Genomic DNA, 8907 nt, shown 5'->3' on the forward strand with positions numbered 1-8907 from the left:
TCCCGGGCTGTTTCGCTACGGTGAGGCGGCGCCACCTGCTGGTCGTCTGCCGCACGTGTGCGCGGAGACCAAAACCAAGCCAGCTGCCGGCTGATTCCCACTGATGCCCGTGTGTCACCGTGTAATGGTGCTCCCAAGGGTTCCCGGTGACCGTGGCCTTCAGAGGCAGGTGAGGGGCTTTTCCTCCGCGATGCCTCTGGGTGGATCTGAACCACTAGCCTCTCCGTCAGGAGCCTGATGCCTTCACCGTGGGCACCACCCAGGAACTCTTAAATAAACCCCAGGAAGGAACACCGAGCCCCCAGAGGTGGGCAGCACTTATGCACGGAGGAAGCACACTCTGGAATCCCACCTGGACCGGTTGGCTTTGCGGCAGAGCAAACTAAAGGAACTCAGTCCTTTCTGCCCTCCCTAGTTATGCATGTGACAGGACTTATTTTAAATAAAACGAAATGAAACTTTACACAGGGAAGAAAGTAAAATTGGTTTCCACCTCTGCTCTCTGGGCAGCTGTGACGACCCCTGACACCTCCCTGCACAGGGACTCCAGGGATAAAGGACCCAGGGTCAAGTGCACCAGAGCTAGAAGGCCTGCCCCTCTCCCTCACTTACCCAGCTTGGGCAGACATGCTCCTCCCTGCCTCCCTTTCCTCACCTGTAAAGTCAGATGACAGTCAGAACACTCCTCTTGTCACTCTGTTGTGAGGCCTAAGTGGGTTACTAACCTACAAATGTTTACAGGTGAAGGAACCAAGACACGAGAGGATAAGTACTTTGCCCAAAGCTACACAGCTAGGGGCCAACAGAGCTGGCCGTTAACAATCTCTCCAGTGTTCTGTCAAGTTACTGACACATCTACCCGACCCCAAAAAACAAACCCACTGCCACCGAGTTGATTCCCACTCATAGTGACGCCCGTTGGGTTTCCAAGGCTATAAATCTTTACAGAAGTAGATCACCTCATCACCCTCCCACAGAGCAGCTGGTGGGTTTGAACTGCTGATCATCTGGTTAGCAACCAACTGCCTTAGCCACTGCATCCTCAGAGTGCCTCACTGACGCGTCTAGTCACCCCTGAAATCAGAGATGAGGGGCTGGCATCCTCAGAGGGCAGGAGAGGCTCTGGGCGGCACAGGGCTCTGCTGTGAGCCCCTCAGAGCACACCTTCCGTAACTGGAAGATGGAATCCTACTGGCAGTGTCCGAGGCTGGACGCCTCTGAGGGTTCTGGGAGTCCCCCACTCTCCAGGGCGGGCAGGGCTGCTCGATTAGCTCGCAGCTCATCCCCTCGGGCTGAGCTTTCCACCTTCCGAGCCACCCGAGCACAGAGGCCCGGCCACGGTGCGTGGCAGCCCCATTTTCACATCTGTGATTTATGGGTGCGGGAAGAAAGGGGACCATTCAGAAGAAGACCCCTTGACCTGTTAGCCGGGGCTGGGGTGTGGGGTCTGCTATCTCAAACTGTCAGTGTGCTGGAAGGGTTGCCCGGTGGCCTCCAGGCAAACCCTAGGATGATGACAGAGACTTGGCAAAGTGACTGGGGAGGGTGTGCAGTGGTGGGAGGGGGTCTGAGACCTGAAGCCACACACCAGGGGACAAGCCATCCAAACACTCTGCGATTATTTCCTCGTTCAAAGGATGCAGTAAATTATGGGACTTGTTCAAGCAACTGAGGAGAGGCTTGGAAGTGCCCACGGCTCAGGAGTTCAGTGACATGCCATCCAGGGTGCAGGGCAGAGTGGCACAGACAACGGACAAAACGCCATGCCCTGGGGTCTCCTGAACAGCGCCGCCTGGCCCCACGTACGTCTCTGCTGCTGGCACGCCTGTGACCCTCTCCGTGGGGCCTGCTCTGCTCTTCTGGACCGTGCCGGGGTTTTGCCTGCCTCTCCACTCTGGTGGCAAGCCGAGGGCACTCCGCAGTGGGGGGGCTGTCCAGTCTGGGCTCACCTGCAGCTGCAGTGGGGGCTTCACTCCTGGCGGGCTGGGACCGTGCCTCACTTACCCCACTGTCTAACAGGCATCCGTCCAACATTCCTGTGAAGACTGGACGGAATGTCATTTGCATATTTCTGTAGATAATTTACACGTGTGCATCGTATTTTCATGATAAAATTACGTACCCACGCCTCCCGTCATTGATGTATGAATGAGAATGAAGTTGCGTGGTTGATAATTACCGAGGAACAGACCACTTCCAAAATTTCATTACTTCAGACTACAGCAATCAGCCCTGTCACATGTGACTTGTGACTCTGACTTTCAGGCAGGATTCTGTGAGAACACCTTGTCCTTTTTTCCCACGGCATCAGCTGGGTTGGCTCAGCTGGGACTGGAGTCTTCACATCCAAGATGGTGCACCCAGAGGCTGGCTAGTGGGCGCCCCCTGTCAGCTTGTCTCCACAGGGCAGCGTCCACACAGCATGGCAGCCGGGATCCAAGAGCGAGTGCTCCAAGAGTCAGGAAGTGGGAGTGGCTAGTTTCTCAAGGTCTATGCCTGTAAACTGGCGCAGTGTCACTTCCATAAAGCATGAGTCAAGCTGTCCCAGGGTCCAGATTCACAGTGGTGGGACTTGGCACCATCTCTCGGTGGAACAGGACCTTGGGGCCATTGTCAACAACTTCACCAGCATTGGAAATGGCTCAGGACGGTCGAGCTGTTCGGATCGTTTTACTCTCCACTAGGAGGAACCACTCAGCAGATGTGGATGGTAGATGACCCAGCTGAGGACCCCTCCCTCTCCCTCAGCTGTGAGGGGGAGGGGTCCCATTCAAGGCTGTGAGGAGCAGTGGGCTTTCGCCCCAGGACCCCACCCTGTTGGTTCTCCTTTCGTGTGTGGGCTCCTGTATATACCCGCCTTTCAGGATAGGCTTCTGCAGTCCTCTACAGCATTTGGAAAATGACAAGCGTCCATGACCTTTAAGTTTCAGGGTGTCGGTTCTGTTGGGGTCATTCGTTGGTCCAGATAAAGGGGAAGTGAGCTTAGCAACCCTCGTGTGGCTGTTTTTGCAGGGGGCAGGATTTTAGATTTTGTACAAGTCATCTCCAAGCCAGCTGCTTCGTGAGGGGCATGGAGTGGGGGGACAGAGGATAATAACAGTGATGTCACTCCCCAGGAGGGTTAAAGAGGTGAAGGAGGAACCCGCCTTTTGGCTCCTTTGTCAGAAACACAGAAAACTTCCTACCTTGTGCCAAGCAGGAGCTCCGAGTGGCTGTGTGGTTTCTGAGAACATGAAGAGTGTGGGATTGATCACTGATGTCTGCTGTGGGTGCCATTGGGACAAGCAGGCCTCCCCGCAGGCTCTGAATCGACTCCTCAGCAACCAACAACATGTGTCTGACATGTCTGACGTTCAATCCTATCGCCCCCCTCTTACTGGAGCGAAGGCTCTTCCGTGGTTCCCTGCTCTCCCTCCCTGGATGAGCTGATGTGGGTGTTCCCGGCCTGTCCGTGTGTGCATTCCTGCTGGAGGACTCGGGAGGCCCAGGGGGCAGGGTGATGTGGGCGGCCAAGCCCCTGAGGCAGGAGGCAGGCCCCCCATATGTCCAGCAGGAGCTGCTGCCCAAGGCGTGGGGCTGCCGGCTGGTGGGGCGGGTTGGGGCACACGGTGCTGCTTGGTGGGGGATGTAGAGACTCAGGCGGGGCTGGGGGCCAAGGGACCGTGTGCGACTGTGACCGGTGCTGCGGCCCTGCAACCACAGCCTTGGGCTTTATTGTTATTATTTCTTAATGCTGTCAGCTTACAGTGATGATGAGGTTTTTATTGCCTGTTGGTACCAGCGCAAAGGGAACCATTTTCATGGAGTGCATTTTACAGGGGCGGTGGGGCCAAAAATGAAGTTGCATGTCTGATGAGAGCCCATGAATCATGCTTGTTCAACAGTCGGTTCCTCACAGCACCATAGGTGTTCAAAGCATCTGTTCCCAACTTCTGTGTTCTGAATTGTGATTTGGGTGAAAGTTTACCGGGTAAATTCATTTTCCATTCAGCAGCTCATACACGGTTTGTTTCATGACATTGCTTGCCATCAGCCATGCGCTTTTTGAATTTTTTGTCCCAATTGCCCTTCTCTCGTACGTCTGGGGACTACTCACTGTGACACCAAGGAGCTTTGGTAGTGCAGTGGGTAAACCCTGGGCTGCTAACCAAAAGGTCAGCAGTTTGAACCTGCCAGCAGCTCTGGGAGAAAGATCAGGCAGTCGGCTCTGGTGAAGACTGACAGCCTGGGAGACCCTGTGGGCAGTTCCACTCTGTCCTGTAGGGGCGCTGTGGGTCGGAATGGACTCCAGGCAGTGGGTGTGGTTTGGGCTTTGCTTCTGTGAAGACTGACAGCCTTGGAGACCCTGTGGCGCAGTTTCCACTCTGTCCTCCAGGGGCGCTGTGGCTCGCATCCACTCCACTGCTGAGGCTTATTCTCGTGTTGACTGCGGTTTTGTTTCATGTTACTGGGAAAGCAGTGGTGAGCTGTGTACAGGTTCAGAGGTCGCTTTATGTACAGAATCATCTATGAAGAAAGCCCCGCCCAGCATCACTGTGGCCCACTAGAAGGCTCGCCTGGCAACCCTCTAGCTCAGCCAGAGGGTCGGGAACACAGCACGAGGGTCTCTTTGGGCACCAGCGCCCTGCGCTCCTCTGGTGACCGGCGTGCGGCTGTGAGGAGGGTCTGTGGAAGGAAGGACTGGGCACTAAGGCCTTTAGATTTCTTCTGAGGGAAGAACATTTCTAGGTGCTAAAGTGGGCTGTCCCCCGGCCTCCCTGCTCCTTCCTAGCAGAAGCCCAGCGTGGGGCGGTGTCTGCCCCGGGCCCACGGCCAGTCTCTTCATGGACGGTTCCGTGGGGTCCAACTTAGGGAGCAGCTTCATTGGCCACCTATCCGTGGAACTAATGCTAGAAACACTCCAAGCTCACTGCCCTCGACTCAACTGCACTCACAGTGACTCCTCTTTGGGCTTTCGAGGCGGGATCCATGCAGAACTGATGCTAGAGGCCCTTCATTTGTTGTTCTTGGCAGCACGAGGAAGGCCCATTAAACCAGTCTCAGAGCAGCTGGGTCACCCTGCTACTTGGAGGTGTATTCTTCAGACAGCTCCCCACGGGGCTCGTTCGTGGTCTGTGCCAGTCAGTCTCACGCGTGAGAGAGAGGAGACGTAGCCCCTCAAATTCAGTGTCTTGCTTATGAAGCCCTGTCCCAAGATTATCTTTAACAAAAGTCTCTTCTATTATCTCTGAATTTTCTAAATACTCCTTTTACACTTAGTCGTTTAACTAACCGGGGTGTCCTTTTCATGTGTGATAGGACGCAGAAGTCCTAGTGGCTTCGTCTACCCTTCTAAACCACAGCCAGTGACTTGCAATCCATTTCTTAGGAAGCCAGTCCATTTGCCCGTTGAATAACTCCTCTGGAGTCTGTTTGGGGACCTTTGATGCTATGCCATTAGCCTGTCTGTTTGCCAGCAACACACTGTTTTAAGCACCAGAGCTTAATACATGTTTTGATGGTCAGCAGGGTGAAACCGTCTTCCTTGGTCTGGACAACACTTGAGCATTTTTCTGTCCACCCGATTGAGTTCTATGAAAAACTCCTGCTGGGATTTTGATGGAACGTCTCTAGATACAGGCAGAACAAGTATCTTCATAATATTGAATCCTTCCACAGAGGGCAGGCACGCATAGCAAAGGAGGACACGGGAAACAGGGAACCACAGGGAGGAAGTGGGAAGAGAGCTGTTACATTGTGGGGCTGTAATCAGTGTTACAAAGGAAAACGTGTATGAACTGTTGAATGGAAAAGGAATTTGCTCGGTAAGCTTTCACCCAAATCACACCACAAACACACACACACACACACACTCCTTCCATCTAAGAGGATAAAAACCAAAAACCAAACTCACTGCCATCGAGTTGATGCTCAATGACCCGCTTTGGGTTTCCAAGGAGGTAAATGTTTACGGAAGTAGACTGCTGAGCGGTGGGTGGGTTTGAACCTACCACCAGGGCTCCTTGCTAAGAGCACAGTATGCCTATTATTCAGGTCTACCGCCTCTCTCAGGGAAGCTGGCCTTGTGGCCCTGAGTTGCTGGGCAGGCTTGCTCCCAGGGTGACCAGCTGCCATTTTCAAGGGACGCACTCCAGTCAGTAGCCTCTGTCTGGAGCAATGTTGTGGCCTCGGGCGCACGGCCCACGTTTCTCAGGGAAAGGTGAGTCTTTGTTCAGCTGAAGGAACGCTCTGATTTGGGTGGGCTCCCTGCTGTGCGGTCTTCTCAGCCTTCTCTCCTTCTGCACTAATTTCAGGGGCGAAGCCTTGGCTTAACCGGCCAATGCCCTGGTCCCAGCTGTGGGGTGGCATTCTGTCCTGGGTCCAGCCACTCCACTCTGTAGTTTATGAAGTTTTAATTTGTAAGCACTGTTTCCTCTCACCAGTCTGTTCTCCTTTTTAACGGTGACAAAGGCCCCTGCATCACGTTCCAGTTCCCACGAGAACGTGTCCACAAGGTCAGATTCTGTCTGGAGATGTTGGTCATTGGCTGCTGTGAGGAGGTGGGGACCCAGACGGAGCACTGTGTGGCTCCTATCCTCCAGTGAAGCCCCGTCCCCTGGACTGCGAAGTCCTCACACTGATCACCGCGCTGATGTCATTCCCACGTTTGAAGATAGTCGGTCTTGCCCGCAGAGCTGAGTGCAGGCTGGGGCTTGTCCCTATCCGTCTCCAGCTCGCTCACCGTCCTGCTAAGATTGTCGTAGTCTTTCCTCCATGCCACGTCTGCTCATGTATGTTTCCACGTGACAATACGTCTCTAGTTTGCAGAACAGCTTCCCCGCAGTGTGGAGCTCCTCTGCTCTGTGCACTCTCTGGGCTCCCTTCTGCCCCTGGCCACCTGTGCTGCTGTCACTGGCAGAGCCCAAGTCCCCACAGGTATGGAGGTCAGAGCAAAGGTCACCTGGATGCCTCTTCATGGAGACTGTGTGTAGACACTCAAGGGTGCAAAGAGGATGCTGCCTGACAGTGTCTCCTGTCTGCTGCAGCTGCGTCCTTCATCAAGCTGTGCCCCCCATCTCCTGAGAGGCCCCGTCCTTCATCAAGCCGTGCCCCCAACTCTTTCACTCCAAGAGCCGTTCAGGGTCCCGTGTGGGTTTGCTTTGTTTATTCCAGTGTATTTGGCTTTAACATTTCCTTGGGCTTTGGGTGTGTGGATTCTGAGGCCCTGCTTCTTCATGTGTTAGCTGTTACAGACGTCTCTCAGAGCTCTCGCTGGCGAAATCTAGGCACTGAGGGCTGGGGCGGGACTGCCGAGGGAAAAAGCCTACGTGTTGGTGCCCGTGTGAAACAGAGACAGCAGCCCATGACGTCGCCCTTCAGCTAAATATCTTGGTTCCCAAAATAAAGACCCCCATTTGGTACTGAGCTCTCTTAAAAACCACCTATGAGACCAAACAGTTGATAATGACTAAACGAAGCTGAGAAAGTCAGGAGGCAGGGAGACTAGATGAACGGAAACAGAACCACCAGAACAGAAGCTCTAAGAATGTGTAACATTGTGAGGAATGTAACCAAAGTCACTGAAAATCTTCAGTAGAAATTGCTGAATGGGAACCAAAAAACCACAATGAAATTAAAAATAATTTTATTATTTTAAAAAAGAAAGAAACAGAGAAGAGGTGGCTGGCCTTACGGCACTGAGTGAGTGTAGCTGAGGGAGCGATGTTGCTGGCAGGTGTGAGGACACGCCCTCTTCACGGGCCTGGGAGCCGTCAGGAGAGCGGACTCCTCTGCTCCCCGCCCAGGTCCGTGAGTGCAGAGTTAGGGTGCACGTGTTTAGAAGCACGCGGCTGATGGTCCTGTGTGAGCCTGCTCGCTGGCCACTGGCAAAGCTGTGCCACCATTGGGGACATTCCAGGCTGGGCCCAGAGGCTCAGCACCGGCCAAGGGGCCACCATCCCTTATTATGTGAATTGCCCAGGTACGTGGCTCACAAACACACAGAGCCCTGGGAACGAGGAGGCCGGGTTGTGAAGTCCTCATTGGGGAACTGGGTGCTCTTCAGGGCCGTCCTGCAAAGAACTGGCTTACAGGCTCCCTGACGGGGGACGGAGCAGTCGGACGTGCGCCGACGGCACGAGGGGCACTCAGGTTTCCTATGCTTAGCTCTTCCGATCCGAACCCTTCCTACTCCCGACGCACTTTCTGTAGTCCCTGGCAGTGCTCACCGAAAGGCTGGTGGGGAGGCCACCAGGCACCTTGGAAGGAAGGCCTGGAGCCTGGCTTCTGAAAAGCCAGCCGTCGGAGGCCTTGTGGGGCCTGGCTGCACTCTGACACGGGGCCGAGACACAGGCTGACGGGGCAGAGCTGCTGCATAGTCTGGTTTTAAACGGTCAGGTTACCGTCAGCCCGACTTACGACAGGTTTCATTAAGTTGTGATGTTAAGTAGAACTGTTTTTTTAGTTTTCATCATTACTGGCTTTTATTATCTCTTTATCAGTTGGAGCTCTGGAAGCGTAGTGCCGAAGGCATTTGACTGCTAACCAGAAGGATGGTGGTTCAAACCCACCAGCTACTCCTTGGAAGGAAGGTTGGGCAATCTACTTCCATAGCAATACTGCCTCGGAAACCCAAGGAGGGGTTGCTATGAGTCGGATTCCACTCCACAGCAGGGAGTTTGGTTTGGGTTTTATCTTTATCAATCTGATCTTTGAGTGAACATTTGAGAATAACATCAGGAAACTGCACAATGCAACACAGGTTGTAGCACATACCTGGTTAGCAGTCAAATGCCTTAGGCACTACGCCACCAGGGCCCCTTATTCCTAACCATGTTGTTGTTGTTATGTGCCGTCGAGTCAGCCCTGACTCATAGCGACCCCTCCTTGGGTTTCCAAGGCAGTATCACTACGGAAGTAGGATTGCCC

The sequence above is a fragment of the Orycteropus afer genome, unplaced genomic scaffold (genome assembly GCF_000298275.1).
Source record: "Orycteropus afer afer isolate SDZICR_OR568_19922 unplaced genomic scaffold, OryAfe1.0 scaffold00057, whole genome shotgun sequence".
Taxonomy (NCBI): domain Eukaryota; kingdom Metazoa; phylum Chordata; class Mammalia; order Tubulidentata; family Orycteropodidae; genus Orycteropus; species Orycteropus afer.